Source organism: Anthonomus grandis, chromosome 2 (assembly GCF_022605725.1).
Source record: "Anthonomus grandis grandis chromosome 2, icAntGran1.3, whole genome shotgun sequence".
NCBI classification, from domain to species: domain Eukaryota; kingdom Metazoa; phylum Arthropoda; class Insecta; order Coleoptera; family Curculionidae; genus Anthonomus; species Anthonomus grandis.
Genome location: NC_065547.1, coordinates 34,169,644 through 34,189,889, shown reverse-complemented (window position 1 = coordinate 34,189,889; position 20,246 = coordinate 34,169,644). Strand labels below are relative to the sequence as shown.

The following is a 20,246-nucleotide window of genomic DNA, read 5'->3' as shown; positions in this document are numbered from 1 at the left end:
ATTATTTTTTTAGTCTGAATTATTTGAAATGAGTGTTAGTCCACATCATTGTAACATTAGAAATTAAACTCGAGTCATGATATGATCAATTTTCATTCTGATTGATTAATATGATTTGTAGGGTTCAGTGAACCACTCTTGGAGCCATATTTTATAAACAAAAAACTTACATTTTATTCTGATTCATTAAATTATGCTCTACTTCCAATAAATTAGGTTTGAAGGTTCATTCCACCATTGAAACATGATTCAAGGCAGTTAATAAATACGTGAATCAGAGCTTGCCGAATAGGATGTTAATGATTTAGTTTAATTTTGATTTTATATTTACAGAAAAAGATCTTTGTTTTAGCTTACTATATTTAAATGACGCTTTAAAAGTTAATTAATCATTAAAAAAGGAATCTATACGCAAATGATTTACAATTGGTTAGAATTGACTTACTTGAAATAAATCAGATTTAAGACTCATAATAATGGTAAGAAAATGGCAAATAATGATTTATGGTTCATCAAATTTTGTTTAAATTTTAGTGCAGGAATTCCAAAAATATTCATTGTTTCATTCTGATTGATTAATATGACTCGTAGAGCTTGGTGAATTAGTCTCAGAACCATATTTTGTTAAAACAAATTGATTCTGATTCAGTAAAATAGGCTCTGCTTTTGATAAAACAATTTTAAGATTTCATTCCATGAATAAAACATGATTTGAAGCAGTTAATCATAAATGAGTGATTCAAAGCTTGCCGAAACGGATGTTGATTTTTTAGTTCAATTTTGAATATGCAGGGTGGATCATTTAACCTGAAACATCGCAATATCTCGAAAAGTAAACACGTATCCAGAAAATGTTTTATTTGAAGTTTGAATGGTTTCCAGGGGCCCATAAAATGACGTCATTTGTTTGACCTTGAGTGGACGTTTTCAAGGTCAAATGAAGGTCAACTTCACTTTTTTACATAGAAACCTCTATTTTTTTTAATAGTATCTGATTTAGCGTTAAAAATAAGTAACTTTCATCTGAAACTTTTTTACATGCGACATGCTCTCCTTTTTGAGATATTAATTCTTGATTCTTTTACGAATTTTTTCTTTCACAATGACATTAGAAACAGGAATAGCTTTGGTTCAGCAATTCTTCAATATTGTTGTGACGAGCCATTGTTGATCGATGATCAATGCATGTTGTTATGATGCGAAAATTTTCTATAGTGAACAGATCTCACGTGTTTATCCCAGGTATTTCAGGCGATTGTAAACAAATACTGATGAATAAAGTAAATAAGAGATTATTTTGGTTCACAGTATTCGTTCAGTTATCAAGTATTTGACTATTTTGTTGAGTGACTATGGAATGCCTAACAATAAATGAAAAAGTTAAAATGGTCCTTATCTATGGTGAATCTGAACGGAATATTAATAGAGCCATTGAACTGTATACCATGCGACATCCTCGGCACTTCCCTCGCGAGCATCATTTTATCGTGTAGTTACCCACTTTATAGAATATGGAAGAATGGAAGAACCAGTCAAAATAATGAAAATGCCGTCTTAGCTGCAGTTGCCCATAATCCTGGAGTCAGCTCACGATCAATTTCTTCTGCTTCTGGAATCTCCAAAACAAGTGTCCTCAGAATTTTGAAACGCCACAAGTTTCATCCGTATCACTTGTCGTTACATCAAGAGCTTCACGGGAATGATTTCCAAAATCAAGTGTTGTTTTGTGAATGGGCCCAAAATCAGTTGCATGAAAATGACAATTTCTTTCTGCGCGTCTTATTCACCGATGAAGCTTCATTTACAAACTATGGTGTAGTTAATCGTCATAACATGCATTATTGGGCAGTTGAAAACCCCAGGTGGTTTCGAGCGATAGAACATTTATTGATGGTGTCCTTACAGGCCAAAAATACCGTAATTTTTTGCTGGAGATTCTACCAGTATTTTTGGAAGATGTGTGTTTTGAAGTGGGACTAAATATTTGGTACCAGCATGATGGTTGCCCTGCATATTATTCACGCGTTGCGCGCCTAGTGTTGGATCGTGACTTCAATAGACGTTGGATAGGTCGCGGTGGAGCAGTCCATTGGCCGCCACGGTCATCTGATTTGACGCCCTTAGATTTTTTTCTATGGGGTTATTTGAAGGAGATCGTATATCGCGATCCACCAACTCCCGAAAATATGAAGCTGCTAATCACGGAGGTTTGCGGGCAGATAACTCCACAGATGCTGCACTTTGTTCATCGATCCTTTAGAAAGCTAGTCGAAAAATGTATAGAAGTGGAAGGTCAACACTTTGAACATTTACTGAAATAATTTTCTGACTTTTTTTGTTTCAATTTCTTTTATTCGAACTTTGTACGTTTTATTTTCAAGTTTTCGATTCTGTTGATAATAAAATTCTATCATAAGATACTTTCACTCCTTTTGATAGATCATCAGATACTACCTACAAGGGCAAATGTTATTGTCAAGAAAAAATTTCAAGAATCAAGAATTAATATCTTAAAAAGGAGAGGTCGCATGTAAAAAAGTATCAGATGAATGTTACTTATTTTTTGACGCTAAATCAGATACTATTAAAAAAAATAGAGGTTTCTATGCAAAAAAGTGAAGTTGACCTTCATTTGACTTTGAAGACGTCCACTTTATAAATTAAATTAAAAAAAAATAATTTGATCAAAAATGAGTGTTAGTTCAAATGAATCAATTTTAAGACTTCATTGTGACATTAAAAATTGAATTATGGGGATTGAGTCATGGTATGAAGAATTAGATATGGTCACAAGGATTTTATCTTAGTTCTAATTGGATCTTTAAAAAAAGTCATTGTTTTAGCCTGATTTATTAAAATACTACTTCCAATAAATCCGTTTGATTCATTCATTTCAGTTCATTGTTTCATTCCGGTTGATTAATATGACTCGTAGGGTTTAGTAAATCACTCTTAGGGCCATAATTTATCAAAAAAAAATTAAAGATTCATTTTACATTAGAAAAGAAAGTAAGGTGATTAAATCATAAGATAATAAGCTAGAGATTGTCAGAGTGAGTATTAATAATTTGAGTTGATTCTAGTTGTATATCAAGAAAAATTCATTGTTTCAGTCTGATTCATTCAAAATAAGTTTAAGTTGAAATGAATCAATATCAAGGCTTCATTGTATCATTAGAAAGTAAGTTAAAGCAATTGATTAATATTGTCATGAATTAATTGTCAAAGTGAGTTTTGATAATTTTAAGATAAATCTAGTTAGATCTTAAAAAATCATTGTTTCAGTTTGACTCATTCAAAATAGATATTAGTTGAAATGAACTAAATTTAAGACTTAAAAAAGATCTTAACAAGACCAGGCAATTGAATGAGAATATGTTTATTCATGTCTTGTCAAAGTTGCTGCTGATCATTTTAGCTTTAGTCGTTCTCATTCATTAAAGTGAATTGTGATTCACTGATGATTTAAGTGTCCAAATACTGACTTTTGGTTTCCAAATTTACTACCAATAATTCTACTTTATTCCCGTTCTGGACCAAAGATATTATTGCAATTCTGATTCATTGAAATTATTTTATTCATAATTTTCTATGTGATTGATTAACATTCAAACTGATGAAAACCTCTATTTGTATATAAGATATTTTCGTAAAACAAGATATTTTTGAAAACATTTGGCTACAATCTTTCTTTAAGGATTAAAATGATTTGAGTAAAACTTTGCAAGCTTCTTTCGGTCTGTTTTCCAGTAAAGATTTTTGAACTCAGACCTTATACCTTGAATTAAAGTGACATTTCTCAGCATTAATAATCGTAAATTACTGAAAGAAACAGTGATAGATTAGGCAAACATTTGTCTACAAACTTTGTTAAAGAAATAAAATGATTTAAATAAATCTTTGCAAGATATGAAGCTTCATTGGGCCTGTTGTCCAATAAGGTTTTACCGTAAATAAATATAAAAGAAAGAGGCATGAGCTCGAAATAAAGAGATATTTCTAAAGAACTACTAAAGGTAGATTAGTGAAGAAAACAGTAACAAATTAATCAAATATTTATCTATAAACTTTATCAATCACTTAAATATTTTGAGCAAATCTTTGCAAGCTATGAAACTTGCTTGAGTATATTGTCCAGTAAAGAAGTTTGACCTCATGGTATGAGCCGTGCAATAAAGGGATATTCCTCAGAAACTACTAAGCGCTTATTCATTTACAAACCCTCTTCAATGACTAAAATAATTTGAGCAAAACTTTGGAATATATGAAGCTTTATTGGGTGTGTTGCCCATTAAAGAAGCCTAACCTCAGAGCTCAAGCCTCGATATAAAGATATATTTAAAAAGCAAGTTTTGTAGAAATAAAATGAGTAGAGCATCACGAGCACCCCATAAACTAACCTGGGGCAAGAAAGGCGAGTACATGAACCGAACTACTAAAAATACCCCGAACAATTAAAACCGAACTGAAATATTTCTCTTTCGGCCAATTAACCCGTTGTCATCCGCCTTAATTAAGGAACAAAATCCGAGTCATAATTTAACCGTCCGGACTTTTCTGACAAGACAATACGCATGTATGGCGGTTTAAAGATCTTGTTATTAATTGTCTCCCCCTTCTCTTGGCTTCTTATTCCTTCGCCCACTATAGGGTGTCTTCTTTGATTCTCATTCTATTACCATTTATGTAACGAGGGTCTAAAATCTAAAACATATTCCCGATAACACCGAGATTACAACGTTTCCCCATCAATTTCCCATTAGGTTATGAGGTCAGCGTATAACTTTAACTTTGATAAACTCCGGGTACAAGACGCCCGTTCCGGAATATATTACGGCGATTATGTAGTAAGGGATGTTATTGGGAGAGAAGGTATGAAGGGCTTATGTAGGAGACGAACGTGATGCAGTTAAACTAGATGTTTTTTTTTTAATTTAATTAGAGATTCCAACTTTAATGTAATGTAAGTCAGTACTTAATGATTTAAGGCAATTGAAAGTAATTAATTGAAAGATATCATTTCACCTTCTCATTAGATAATTAGAGGCATAAGATTTTAAAACTCACGGCTTACAGCTTGAATTCGTCTAAATGAATAATTTTTTTGGTCCATAAGTAGAATTATTGGCCCTAACTTTGACGAATTGAATCATCACCTACTGATTCAAGGCAGATGAATCATAAAATATACAACACTTTATTGAAAGTTTCAAGGTTCTATGGTGATCTTAAAAACTGATTCAAAATATTCCATATTCATAACCTGAAAAATTGGTTGAGCAGAGCAATAATAAGGCATTGCTCTTCCAAAAATTTTCTTGAATTATTTGTATGCTTGAATCAAGTTTCTAGACAAATACTTGCTTCATCTTCAACTGGTTGTTCACAATTCTGTATTTAATAGTTTCTAAGAAAACTTCGTCTGCTTTGAAATAAAATTACTTTACTAGACAATAGAACATTTAAAGCATCATAATTCGCTTGGTCGTTCTGTAAAGTTTGTAGACAAATGTTTCACTTTCAATTGACAATTCTCTCACTATTTGTTTTGCTAATTTTCTTTAATAGTAGTTCTTAAGGAACATCACTGTACGTGTGTAGTGGACTGTATTATTATAATGACACTATTTTTAACTGTTTTTAAAATAGTTATATTGGTTTAATATACAAATAATAAAATAAACTGATTGCACGTTTGGCGTGTCGTGATGAGATCGAGACTGTCTGTCTGCTGTCACCTGTTGAGGACCGTCGTTGACGTGTGGTCCTTGACCATAGTAGTGGGTAGAAGTACATGTACAACAAGTACAACATGCCCCTTGAAAGGATGGGCTTTCAACATGGGAGTGGGCAGAGTCTAACGATGGCCCTACTGATTATCCTGTCCATAGTCTTGATTGAGGCCACTCTATTAACGTTGTCCTTTCCGCTATCGAGTTTCAAAACACGTCCCAAATGCCACTTCATGGGTGGGAGATTACTGTCTTTAAGCAAAACTAACTGTCCCAGTTCAAGGTTACCCTTGTTAGTTTTCCATTTTCGCCTCTCCTGCAACTCATTTATATATTCCCGATGCCAACGATTCCAAAACTGCTTCTGAACCTTTTGCACCAATTTATATTGGGAAAGTCGGTTGTTCGGCAAATGCATCATGGAAGGTTCTGCTATCGTCATTGCTGATCTTCCGATGAGGAAATGTGCGGGGGTTAGAGGGGATAAATCATTGGGATCGGAACTCAAGAAGAGGAAGAGGGCAAAATGGTCGAGAATTAAGTACTGCTTCGATGCGCGCAACTAAAGTTTGCAGATCGAACAGAAATAATGTATATAAACCTACTATTCTCTTAAAATGATGTTTGAAGCTCTTTACTCCCGCTTCCTAAATACCACCAAAATGAGGTGAATTGGCTGGGATAAAATGCCATTTTATATGCCCAAGTTTTGAATAGATTCAGAAATATGATTGCTATTTATGTATAAAAAATTACCCATGGCTTGGAGATCTTTATTAGTCCTAACAAAGTTTGATCCGTTATCTGAGAAAACTTCTAAGGATCGTCCATGTTTACTAATAAATCGGGTAAATGCTTGCAAAAAATCCTCAGAGCTAAGTGACTAAACCAATTCTAAATTTATAGCACGTGTACTTAACCATACGAATACAGCAACCCAACTCTTCAAGATCTTACATCCGCGTCCACTTCGGTCCTTTACCAGAAAAGGACCTGCATGATCAACCCCTACCTTTATAAAAGGCAATGCTTGTTGCACTCTTGCTGCGGGTAGATCGCCCATTATTGGTTGAATGGATTGAGGATTGTATCTACAGCATTTTACGCAGTTGTGAACTATTTTACGTGCAAAATTACGTCCTGCAATGGGCCAAAAGTTCTCTCGCACATGTGACATCAATAATTGTGGTCCTGCATGTAATAAACGTTCATGCTCGTAGCGCATAATTAATTTAGTTAAAACATGACTTGAAGAGAGGACTATAGAATATTTTTTCGAAAATGAATATTCTGAGTTGGCCGCCCTCCAACTCTCAAAATTTCTTGCTCGTCTATAAAAGGATGCAAGCTAAGTATATTACTTGTTTTTGGAAGCTGATGCTTACAAGATAAAATTCGAATTTCATCTGGAAAAGATTCCTGTTGGGATAATTTGATTAACTTGTTAAAAGCATAATTTATTTCGTCTAAGGAAAGATACGAATACTGCCGTTTATGTTTAGGTGTTCTTGCGTTATTTACAAACCTAAAAATATATGCTGTGACACGTTTTATTCTTGTCAAATTTGAAAATCGTTCAAAAGAAAATGAAGGCGTTCTTGTTTTTGTTATAAGGACACATTTTCGCATTTCCGGTAAATTGTTTGTAAGAAAATTGATATTAATTGGCCATTCATGTTCACTTCATGTTTTCAACGACAGCCGCAAGTTCTCAGGCAGCAACAAGTAGCGTCAACCAACAACGATATTAGAGCAATCTTGGAGTGAGGCGATAACAATTTGGTCAATTTTAACGCTAAAAAAACGCAGGCTGCAGTATTTACGATGAAGACTAACCTTGGTGGCCCTGAGCTGGTTGTGGCAGGGAAAACATTGCCAATTAAATCATCTTTACATCTTCTAGGAGTCGAGGTCACCAACAGTGTGTCCTGGCATGACCACGTTGCCGAGGTCGCCAGGGCGGCTTCCCAAAAACTCGGAGTGCTTTTCAAAACGAAAAAACTATATACACCAGAACAGCTGCTGACTCTTTATAAGGCTCAAATACGCCCTTCCCTCGAGTATTGCTCGCATGTCTGGAGCTCTGCACCCAAGCATAGTTTAAACCTGCTGGATTCTATACAGAAGAGAGCTATTCGTCTTATCGACAAACCAGAACTGACAAAGAGTCTGGATAGTCTGGAGCACAGGAGAAAGGTGGCTGATCTCTGTTTATTCTACCGTTATTATCACGGTAAGTGCTCTCTGAGCTGGCAGGCCTGATTCCAACCAGGGCTGTTCCGGCAAGAACGTCGCTGTATCGGGACTCATTCATCTGGAGAACATCTTCTTTGTGGAACGGGCTTCCACCTCACATATTTCCCGACGCATACCACCTACAGCGTTTCAGGATAAATGCTCACAAATATCTTCGTGCAAGCACCACTTCAAGGGTGACATAGGACTTTCCTCTTGTGCTTGTGTTTACCATAAAAAAACTTAAAAATAACCATTTTGGTCCGTGCCACCAAAGATCTGAAATTATCAATTGCTTAGGTTCCAAACCGCCTGAAACAAGATCCGCTGGGTTCTCCTGGGATCCTACATGATTCCAAGTAAGTTCGCTAGTGAGTTTCTGAATTTCCGCGACGCGATTATCAACTAATTGTTTTAGCAAATTTGGAGACGTCTTTAACCATGCTAAGACGATTGCGGAATCTGACCAGCAATAAACCTTATTAATATTTATATCAATAGATGCTAAGACTTTAGTAAGAAGCTGAGCTAGAATTAATGCTCCGAATAACTCCAATCTCGGTATCGTCAAGGACTTAAGAGGAGCTACTTTAGACTTGGCACACACCAGATTGCATTCTGAATCACCGTCATTGTTTACCGATAAAATCTATATACAAGCCCCATAACTGGCCTCGGATGCATCTGCAAATCCATGTAGAGCAATAAAATTTGGATTTTAGCAAGTTACCTTTCGTTTAATCATTATTCTGTCCAGCGTGTTTAATTCTGATGAAAAACGATTCCATGATGTTAAAATATGAAATGGTGTGTGATGAAAAAGTGATCCCAAGTTAGGTTTTCCCCCAACTTGGGATCCATAATTTCTGTAATAAGACCTTTGCTAATATTATGCATGGACTCGTCAAACCTAGTGGATCAAATATTGTAGCTATGCTCGATAACACAACTCGTTTTGTTATACCACTTAGATCAATTTCCTTTGTTGGAATAATTTTTAAGGTAAGTATATCTTTTTCGCGGGCCCACTGGAGCCCTAGAATTTTTGTATCGTGGTCTTTATTGGCAATGAATTCTACTATATCTGAATCTCTAGTATTAAAGTTAAAGCAGTTTGATTGCCATTTACGTAATTCAAATCCACGTTTTAGTAAAACCTTGTAAATGGTATTAACGACATATTCTGCTTCTTCTTGTGAATCTACGCACGTCAGTAAGTTATCCACGTACATTCATGTGTAGTGGACTGTATTATTATAATGACACTATTTTTAACTGATTTAAAATAGTTGTATTGGTTTCATTTACAAATAATAAAATAAACTGATTCGACGCTTGGCGTGTCGTGATGAGATCGAGACTGTCTGTCTTCTGTTACCTCTTGAGGACTGTCGTTGACGTGTGGTCTTCGACCATAGTAGTGGGTAGAAGTAGCACAAGCCACAACAATCATTTTATTTCAAGGCATAATCTCTAAGGTCAAACTTCTTGATACCAAACGAACCTACATATTTTGCAAAGTTTTGCCTAAATCATTTTGACCCTTCAACAAAGTTTATGGACAAATGTTTGCTTAGTTTGTTACTGTTCGTTTTACTAACCTACTTGTTATAGTTCCTCAGAAATGTCACTTGATTTCAAGGCATTGAGATGAAACTTCTTTAATGGACAACAGACTTTATCTGTCACTGTTTGTTTCACTAATTTACGATTAGTAGTTTCTTAAACATATCTCTTTATTTTGAGGTATAAGCTCTGAAGTCAAACTTTTTTACTAGACAGACCCAATGAACCTTCTTATCTGCCAAAGTTTTGCTCAAATCATTTTAGCTCTTTAACAATATTTGTAGACAAAGGTTTGCCTAAACTGCTACTGGTTATTTCAATAATCTGCATTCATTAGTTTTTGGGAAATATCACTTTATTTCAAGGCATAAGCTCTGAGGTCAGACTTCTTTACTGGACAGCAAATTTAAAGTGATGTTTTTGAGAAAGTTCTAATTATAGACTAATGAATCAAACAGCGATAGATTAAGCAAATAATGGGTCTACCAATAAGAATGATATAAGTTTAAATTGCTAAAAAATAAAAACGAATTGGTTAATTTCTATGATTGATGTTTCATGTTGTAATTTATTATGTAACATTATGTTTTAAACAAAATATCATTAAGATGTCCACCTCGGCTACGGCGGCAGACGTTTAGACGATGAACCCAATTTTCAATCACTTTTTCTATTAAGTTGAGCTGAATTTCGTGAATAACCCTAGTTATGTTAACTTTCAATTCATTGAGGATTGTTAGAATACACCTTCGACTTCACATATCCCCAAAGAAAAAAGTCCAGGGGAGTAAGATCACAGGACCTTGGTGGCCAGTTGATATTGCCATGTCGCGAAATTATTCGATCTTCAAAACGCTCTCTTAATAAATTAATTGTGGCTCGGGCGGTGTGTGATGTTGCTCCGTCCTGTTGAAACCAATTCTGTTCGAAGTCTCCACCATCAATTGCAGGGCAAAGAAAGTTTGTTATCATGTCGTGGTAGCGCTCTCTGTTGACTGTCACAGTATGCCCCCCTGCATCCTCAAAAAAGTATGGACCGATAATTCCACCGACAAACAAACCACACCACACAGTCACTTTTAACGGGTGTAATGGCACCTGTACTAATTTCTGCGAATTGTTCTGACACCAGAAACGGCAATTTTGCGTATTGACAACGCCACTAAGACAAAAATGAGCTTCATCTGAAAAGATGATTTGTTTCCCAAAATCGGCATTTTGCTCCAACTGCAACAGGGCCCAGTCGGTAAACGTTCTTCGTAAACCATGGTCAGCAGGCTTTAATTCTTGAGTTAGAACCATCTTATATGGATGTAGGGCTAAGTCTTTCTTCAAAATGCGTCACAGAGACATTGGTGAAATGCCTAATTGCTGAGAACGGCGCAAAACAGACACATTGTTATTCGCGTCAACACTTTCTCTTGCAGCGGCGATATTTTCAGCAGTCCGTGCACTTTTTTGTCGCGTTGGTGGCTTATTATCCAGAAGAGTGTACTCCCGTTCAAACTTATTAATCGTACGCCTTATTGCAAGCTCAGAAGGCCGTCCACTATGGCCAAAATCTTCTCTAAGAGCACAATAACAGGCTCTAACCGATTGCGCATTTTCGTAATACCTTTTCACGATAGCTATACGTTGCTCTTGACTTAAACGATTCATGATGAAATGTCAAAGTATACTTAACACAACTGACGCTTGATCCGCGTTTTGACATACTATTTTGCGTACATGGCCCACTAAACTTCTATCACTTCTATTGGTAAACCCATTATTTGTTTATAAACTTTATCGAAGGAAAGAAAAAATATGAGCAAAACTTTATGAGGTTTGAAAGGTTCTGTTCTCTAGTAAAGTAGTTTCAACTCAAAGCAGATGACTGAAAGAAAAATTATATTTCTCAAGTACGACTAAACGTGAATAATTGAGGCAAATAGTAATAGATTAAACAAACATTTGTCTACAAACATTGTTTAGGAACCAAAATAGTTGAAGCAACACTGTGCAAGACATGCAGCTTCATTGGGTCAGTTTATAAGTAAAGAAGTTTGACCACAGATTATGCCTCGAAATAAAGTGATATTTCTGAAGAACTACTAAATGTAGATTAATGATACAAAAATTCCGAGATTGGGAAAATGTTTGTCTACAAACTGTTGAGCTAAACTTTGTCCAATATCCAAGTCGCTTTAAACCCTTAATAACTATATTATAATCAATCTGCGATCAGTAGTTTTTGATAAATTTTACTTTTTTTGGATGAAAGACCCGTTTAAATATATCTATATATATGTTGCCTCTAGAGTCCAGTTAGTAACGTTCAATAGTGCAAGCTGCAACCCTATACCGGTGCGTGCACGCTAATAAGAAACACAGAAATCTGTAACCAGATACACCGGGAGGATTAATGTCACTTAAGCTTCTGGTATTAAAAGTTGTTCCCCCTTTTATACTGTTTAACATGTGTTTTAGATGAATTTTAAATCGGTGCTTATAATGTGTTTTGACTGTTCCATACGACCCTTTTTCTATGTAAATTTCTTACTTAAGGTGCATTATGATGGATTAACTCGGAAATGCATTAGACTTAATGATACATGCTTATTTTTACTACTTTTGCTATTATTGACTTTAATGATAAATTACCTTTGATTATTGTCGTAATTTAGTTCTACAATATAAAGTTTTAAAGAAAGAGCGGCATATTAAGCAAACATTTGTCTACAAAGGATAAATAAGGTTTAAAATGTTTTGAGCAAAACTTTGCAAGGTATGAATTTTCATTGCGTCTATTATCTAGTAATTAAATTTTCAAACAGCTATTAAACGTAGATTATTGAAACAAATAGTGGCAAATCGCGTAAACCTTTTACTATAAATTTTGTTAAAAGAAGCTTTATTGGGTTATTGTCTAGCTAAAAAGTTTGACCTCCGAGCTCATTCCTCGAGTTAAAGTGATATTTCTCAAAAACTAAAAAACCTAGATTAGTGAAATAAACATTGACTGACTAAGCAAGTTTTTGTCTACAAACTTTGTAAGGACAAAACTGATTTGAGCAAATTTGGCAAAAATCTTTTCACAAATTTTAGTAAAAGACCGAAATAATGTAAAGAAAACTTCAAGAGTTATGAAGCTTCATTAGTTGTCTAGTCAAGAAGTTTGACCTCAAGTAGCTAGCCTCAAAATAAGAAGATATTTGTCAATAATCACTAAATGTAGAATATTTATTGAAGATATTATACAATTTAGTATTTCGTCCAGTTAAATATCCTCGTTTTTGACTTTCAGAGGTTATAAATTTAAGTCATATCTAGAAATCTAGTTATCATAGCTTAATGAAATAAGGAATAGGGCAATAAAGAGAGTTTTTCTAAAATGTATGTTTAATCATCGAACTGCATGGAATTATAATTTTTGAGATACTGATTATCACAATGGGAGTAGCACAATTAGCACATTGAACTTTGGAGCTAATGACTCGAAAAAAAAATATTGGGAAAACTACTTATCTTAGCTAATTGAAAAAAGTTAGCAACTAAGAGACTGTTTTCTATAATTTATTGTGAAGTTCAGTGTCAAAGTGGGAATAGCCCAGTAAGCATTTTTGGCTTTGGTTTTGATAGCTTCCAAAAACCTTAGTATCTGAACAAACTGCTTATCCTACCTAAATCAAATAAAAAATAGAGAAATAAAGAGGCTTTGATCTAAAAATAATCTTTTATTAATAAACTGCTTGGAATAGTACTCTTTGAGATATCCAGTGTTAAAGTGGGAGTAGCACTATTAGCACATTAGACTTTGGACCTAGTGGTTACCAAAAAAAAGGAAATATCTGAAAAACTATTGATGCTAGCCCAATTAAATAAAAAATAGAGCAATAAAGAAGTTTTTTCCTAATTTTTGTCTATATTAAATAAACTAGTCCGAATAACACTTTTTAAAATATCCAGTGTCAAAATGACACTGGCCCAGTAAAAACATTAGACTTTCGGGCTAATGGCTTCCAAGAAAAAGAAATATCTGGAAAACTACTTGTTCGAGCTGAATAAGTATTTAATCAATAAACTGGTGTGAATAATACTTTTTAAAATATGTAAATAGCTGACAAACTACTTATCAATAAAAACAAACTATTAAGGACACTTTTCTTTATAAATTCTCTTAAGACATCAAATTTTTCAGCTCAACACTTTTTAAGATATCCACCTTAAAAATCGAGTTAACCAAGTAACCACGTTCTGGTTTCAAATAGGCCCTCATTAAAAAAGCATATTTAACTTACCAAATTGACGCTTTTGAATGCTCCTCGGCCGCACCAATAAATCTCAAAAAACGAAAAGTGGGTTAGATACACAACTTCCCTCCCAAGACATTATTATAGATCCTCCTTGGGAGAACTTTATTATATTATCTATCCGGGGATATTCGAGTTAAGAGCCTGGAAAGTTATAATGCGATTGAAAAGATTTAAGTTCCTTGACGGGCGAGATTGGTGCAATCCTAATCTGGTTTTTATTAGGTCAGACTTTCAACAAAAAGAATCCCTGGAAGAATTTATATTAGAGTGTACCATTAACGACATTGTCTTGGAAAGATTTTAAAATGTGAATTTCTGGAGAAAGACATGTCGTGACTCAATGTAGTAAAAATTAGAGTAACCTGGATAAATTGCTATATAATTTATCTTAATCGTTTAAATTAATACTTTTCGAGATGTGGGGCTTCAAATAGGAGGTAATCCACCAACGAGATTATCTTCATGGAGCTCAACAGAAATGTGTGAAGAGATAAAACCCTGTAACTAATACATGAAATAGAAAGAGTTCGGGATTAGTATTTTTCAAGTCTTAAAGCGCATATCTCCAAATGGATTAATTTTTTGCCAGTCATCAACTCTGACCTGAAATTTATTTACTGAATAAGAGCATATTTAAAGCCTCATATCTTGGAAAGCTTTGTTAGAGAATTAAGATATAAAAAAATTTATCTAGATTTTCTTGAAGTGTGTCCTGAATCTACCAGTGTTTGTTTCATTAATTTCTGTTCAGTAGTTCTTGATAAATATCAATATCACAATTTTTTCGATTTATCAGTACTAGCATGAAATTTCCTTACTGGATCAGAACACCTTTAAATGCTCATATATTGTAAATACTTTCTTAAATCATTTTGATCCTTTAACAAAGTTTGTTGAAGAATGTTTTTTGATCCATCACTGTTTGTTTCACTAATCTGTTGTTTGAGGCGTATATCATTGTGGGAGCCATTAAGGATTGTGCACATCTTGTCAACCGTGGATGTTGGGTTGGCCAGTGTGGAAAGTTAGCGTCACACTCAGCGATCAAGATTTCAACTCGAAAGTCGATAACTAGCACGCTAAGCAAATGGCAGAATAATCTAGAATCATAATAATTTTTATTACATTTTTATGCTCTAGCAACTAGTTATATAACCTGTTAAATTTAAAAATGTTTAAAGCAGTGATCCTTTGAATTACTTATCAAAATCACAACGAAATTGGTTTCAATAGACCAATAAAGAGTAGTTTTCAAGAAATATCAGTTTGTCTCAAGTCGTCAGCTCTGACATGACATTTTCTTTGGATAACGGACTTTGAAGCCTCATATCTATCAAACACTTGCATGTATTATTTTGATCTATTAAAAAAGTTTGCATTAAAATGTCTCCTGAACTGATTACTGTTGGTTTAATTAATTTAGGTTTAGTAGTTTTTAAGAAACATCAATTTTTGTCAAGTGATCAGTTCTAACATGGAACTTCCGTACTGGAGGACCTTGCTTACAAAGAGGATCTCTGATGCCTTATATCTTACAAAGATTTTTTTAAATCATGTTGATTCTATAATAAAGTTTGCAGAATAATGTTTCATTTTATTAATCATAGTATTTTTTGAGAAATAACGGTCTTTGTTGAGTGATAAGCTCTGACTTGAAACGTTTTTACTGGATAAAAGGACCGTTGAAGCCACATATCTTGCAAAGATTTGTTTGAATCATTTTGATCCAAACTACAAAGTTTATTGAAGAATATTTCCTGAATCTCTAACTGTTTATATCATTAATTTATGTTTAATAGTCAGAAATATGAGTATTTGTTGAATCACTAGCTTTGCTTGGGGCTCATTCTCATATCCGAGGACTAAGGCTCAATGACACCCTTGATCCTCGACAAGTTTCACAGGGTATGGTGGGTCAGTTGACTGTCAGAAGAGCAGCAGGAATTGTACTACAAATGGTTCGGGAGGGGAGAATGGCTGGTAGGGCTGTCTTATTGGCTGGACAACCAGGTACTGGTAAAACTGCCATAGCAACTGCCTTAGCCTCAGCTCTAGGTTATGATAGCCCATTTACTAACATGGCAGGTTCAGAAATTTATTCACTGGAAATGAGTAAAACTTGGTTAGTAAAAATGGTTAAAGCCGGTAATGTAATAGATCATTCACTTAAACGCAAAGGAGTTGGTGAAAAGCTTAAGAAAATTGACATCAGTACAAAAGAATATATTCGTCGTATCATTTATGATTTTGGTTTCACAATCACGATGTTGTCAATTACGGGTGGGTGGATGACAGCATGAAATGCCGTTTAAATGCTCCTTGTTCTAGAGGCCAAAGAATTATAATTTTGCATGCCGGAAGTGGGAATGGTTTTATATCAAATTTATTAGTTATTATATCAGCTTTATTGCTATCGGCAAAAAATATAAAACAATCTTCAGCAGATTACCACGAAGACATAACAGCCAACCTTTTCGAAAAATGGGCGGCAGAAGGGTAAATGAGGCTCTTACACAGGCTATCAGGAAGAGTATTGGAATAAGAATAAAAGAAGAAAGTGAAATTATTGAAGGAGAAGTAGTGGAAGTTCAAATTGAACGTCCAGCCGCAGGAGTGAGTACAAAAGTTGGAAAATTAATTTTGAAAACTACTGATATGGAGACTGTATATGATCTTGGGGGTAAAATGATTGATAGTATTTTGAAGGAGAAAGTGCAGTCCGGAGATGTAATCACAATTGACAAAGCTACCGAAAAAAATTTCTCAACTGGGTCGATCGTTCGCACGAGCAAGACACTACGACGCGACCGGACAACAGACCCGATTCGTCCAGTGTCCCGAGGGCGAACTCCAAAAACGAAAGGAAGTCGTCCACACCGTGACCCTACATGAAATCGACGTCATCAACAGTAGAACTCACGGATTTCTCGCTATTTTTTCCGGTGACACTGGAGAAATCAAACCGGAAGTTAGAGAACAAATAAACGGAAAAGTGGCCGAATGGAGGGAGGAGGGCAAAGCGGAAATCATCCCGGGGGTTCTCTTCATCGGCGAAGTCTACATGTTGGACATCGAGTGTTTTTCGTTCTTATATCGCGCTTTGGAAAACGAGATGGCGCCAATCGTTATCATGGCCACCAATCGGGGAATCACCAAAATCAGGGGTACCAACTACAAATCTCCGCTATTATCGTACCCACCAAGCCTTGCGATGAAAAAAAACTTAGGGAGATTTTGAGTATCCGTTGCGAAGAAGAAGACTGTCAAATGTCAGATAACGCGTTGACAGTGCTGACGAGAATCTCCAAGAAAACGTCTTTGAGGTACGGTATGTAGCTGATGATGACTTCAAGTTTGATCGCACGAAAGCGTAAAGCCCACGAAGTTGATGTGGAAGACATCAAGAGGGCGTATCAATTGTTCTTTGATGAAGGGAGATCTGTGCAGTTCCTTAAGGAGCATCAGCAGGAGTTCATGTATAATGAGATTGAGGAAGAAGAAAAGATGGAAGTGATCTAAATAAATGAGGAATGATTCAAGTGTTTTGGTTTGTGTTTGTTGTTTTCACATTTTTCTTTTGTATTAAAACATTTGCGTTGTAAGAAATATACACTATAAAATGACGTGAAATATCTTTACTAGATAAGAGGACTTTTGAAACCCCACATCTTGCAAAGACTTGCCTGAGTCATTCTGATCCTTGAACGAAGCTTGTTGTTTCCTGAATCAATCGCTGTTTGTTTTATTAATTTGTGTTTAGCAGTTTTTGAGAAATATCACTTTTTCTCGAGTCATCAGCTCTCACAGGAAACGTCTTCACTGGATAAGAGGACATTTGAAGCCTCATATCTTGCAAGAACTTACTCCAATTATTTTGATCCTCTAACAAATTTTGTAGAAGAATGTTTCTGCAACCTACCAGTGTTTGTAACATTAATTTACATTCAGTAGTTTTTGAAAAGAATCAAATTTTTTCGAGTCATGAGTGTTGACATAGAATTTCCTTACTTGAGAAGATGAAGGTTTTTTAAAGCCTCACAAAGACTTGCTTAATTCATTTTGATCCTTGAACAAGGTTCGTTAAATAATATTTTCGGATTTTACATTGTTTATTTTATTAAACGACATTTAGTATTTTTGAAAAAAATTTTCGAGACGTCAGTTTGGACGTGAACATTCCTTACTAGGTGACAGGATCTTTGAAGCCTGATAATTTGCTAAGACTTGCTTCCAACATTTGGTCCTTTAACGAGTTTGTAGAATTATATTTCGTGAATATAGCACTGTTTGTTTTGAGAATTTACGTTTAATAGTTCTTGAGAAATATATTTTTTTTGTTGTCCGTTCTGATATGGAATATTTTTACTGGATAAAAGAACCTTTGAAGCTTCATTCAAATCTTGCAAACATTTGCTTGAATTACTTCAAACTTTCAACAAAGTTTTAAGAAGAATATTTGAAGAACCTATAAATTTCTTTCATTATTGTATATTTAGTGGTTCTTGGGAAAAATCAGTTTTTTCCAAGTCATCAGCTCTGACATGAAACTTCCTCACTGAAAGAAGAGAAGCTTTAAAACCTTACATCTTGTTAAGGTTTACTTCAATCGTTTTAAATCTTTAACAAATTTTATAGAACATTTCGTGAATCACCACTGTTTCTTTCATTAATTTAAGTTTAGTAGTTTTTGAGAAATTTCAGTCTTTGTCGAGTCATTAGGTTTAACTTGCCAATTTCTTACTGGATAAAAGAATCGTTCAAGCCTCGTATCTTGCAAAGACTTGCTTAAATAATTTTAATCCTTTAACAAAGTTTGTTGAAGAACCTTTCCTTAATCTATCACTGTTTAGTTCATTAATCTATATTTAGTATTTCTTGAAGTATATTAGTTTTCCTCGAGTCAGAAGTTCGCACGTGAAACTCTCTTCCTGGATAAGAAGACCTCTGAAGCCTCATATCTTGCTTGAATCATTTTGATCCTTGTACAAAGGCTATAGAAGAATGTTTTCTGAATCCACTACTATTTTTTTCGTTAATTTATTTTAGTAGTTTAGCAATATCAGTCTTTGTCGGGTCATCGAGTCTGAAACGTCTTTACAGGATAAGACGACCTTTGAACCCTCATATTTTGCAAAAAAATTGTTCGTTGAAGTTTGTTGAAAAATATTTTTTTAATCAATTCACGTTTAGTAGTTTTTGAGAAATAACGGGTTTTTCCAAGTTATCAGATCTGACAAGAAATATCATTCCTGGATAGGAGGACCTTAGAAGACTTATATCTTGCAAAGTCTTGCTTAGATCATTTGGCTTTTATTGCAATATGGTAAACATAAAATTATTTTTCATAATTTTTACAATTACAATAGCAATAACACAAAGCATAGCCACAAGAGAAAACTCGCGCGTGGGAGAATAACTATATACCATGTATTTATCCTAATGATCAAAGTTTTAGACACTATACTTAAAAGCTAACGAACTAAACCTAAAACGTAAACTAAAACCAGGATTAATAAATTTGGAGATCACAGATGAGAGATCAAAACTAGGATGAATACATTTAGAGATCATAGATAGAGATTAATGAGACCTAATTAAGGGCTTTGGAATCTCCCAACATAAAACAGCTTGTTTTTAAAGTTCCCTTGCATATCAAATTAACCAGGTCTATAACGCATTTCCTATTTTATTAAGAACCAAAAGTTTTTCATCCATTAAACATTACAAAAAAATAAACTCTACAATAAACAGTGTAATGGTATGTAGTGGTAGCATAAACTAAATTAAAATGGTTGTTAAATAAGAATTAATTTTAGTGATAAGCTGTTGTTATTTAAACACATTATTTTTTCTTTTTCTTATATTATTTAATCGAATATAATAATATTAAAATGTAATTTAACATAACATAATCTAGTAATATCTATCTATAGATTAGCAGGAGGCTTTAAAGTTGCATTTTGTCTATATCCAATAATATGACGATTCTGGTGATCCTTTGTAGAAGAATAATTCCTGAATCTATCACTGTATATTTTATTAACCTAAGTTTATTAGTTCTTGAGAAAAATCAGTTTTTGTTACTGGATAAGGGAACCTTTGAAGCCTCGTTTAGCGCTTGACATATGCTTGTCGATTAGAGCCGAACCTGGTCGAGTTAGAGCGATCCCTAACCAAACAATCCTCCATAAATCCGTAACACAAAGAAGAGTTCAACAGATGTCATAATTCCATAACAATATAATTCCCTTGACAAACAGACGTCGCGTGATCAAAGAGCTACCGGTCTCCGTACAGCATAAAATAAATAAATTCCAATAATTATCGCTAAACGGCGGGTTCTTTCTTCTGTGACAGCCCCCAGAACCCGTTCACGTGAAGTAAGTGTACCAAATAATTATAATCCGTCCGCTAACCA

The 20,246-nt window shown here is 34.4% G+C and overlaps 1 protein-coding gene and 1 pseudogene across 4 annotated transcripts in view; both read left to right on the top strand.

The window, feature by feature from the left end:
- LOC126733496 (ephrin-A4) overlaps positions 1–20,246 on the top strand; it is a 935,043-nt gene that overhangs the window by 442,853 nt on the left and 471,944 nt on the right. The gene's annotated exons all lie outside the window — the stretch shown is intronic.
- On the top strand, positions 15,661–17,449 carry LOC126733501 (ruvB-like 2; annotated as a pseudogene).